This window comes from Dendroctonus ponderosae, unplaced genomic scaffold (assembly GCF_020466585.1).
Source record: "Dendroctonus ponderosae isolate FM_Combo_2020 unplaced genomic scaffold, Dpon_F_20191213v2 Dpon_F_20191213_1, whole genome shotgun sequence".
Taxonomy (NCBI): Eukaryota; Metazoa; Arthropoda; class Insecta; order Coleoptera; family Curculionidae; genus Dendroctonus; species Dendroctonus ponderosae.
Genome location: NW_026017110.1, coordinates 16978079 through 16978407, shown reverse-complemented (window position 1 = coordinate 16978407; position 329 = coordinate 16978079). Strand labels below are relative to the sequence as shown.

The window sequence follows — 329 nt, the reverse complement described above, 5'->3', positions numbered from 1 at the left end:
ATTTTTACCTGTTTCTATTTTCATTACAAAGTCGGCATCAAGTTTTTTTGTTCGTAATGGAACTTTCACCTACAAAAGTATTAACATTTCAGGCAAGTTGTCGTAAATTGAGTTGAATTACCATTGAATAAGTAATTACAAGTATCTGAATTGAAAATTACATACAATTCTATGTTGCAAGTTATATTTGTGTTATGTAAAAGCACAGTGGTGGGTTGTAAGTTTACTATTTAATCATGCAGTATTGTTAAGAAAAATGCAGCATTTTAGGATCAAAATCTCTATATTTATGCGAGGACTGTATAGTCAGTAGAGGTACATAATATTTT

General features: G+C 29.2%; 1 protein-coding gene across 1 annotated transcript in view; it reads right to left on the bottom strand.

Annotated features, from left to right (window-relative positions):
• LOC109535336 (AT-rich interactive domain-containing protein 5B) overlaps window positions 1-100 on the bottom strand; it is a gene marked incomplete in the record, with an annotated part of 82817 nt that extends 82717 nt beyond the window's left edge. The window contains 1 exon segment of the mRNA XM_048660694.1: window positions 1-100.
• Window positions 101-329: the final 229 nt, after the last annotated feature.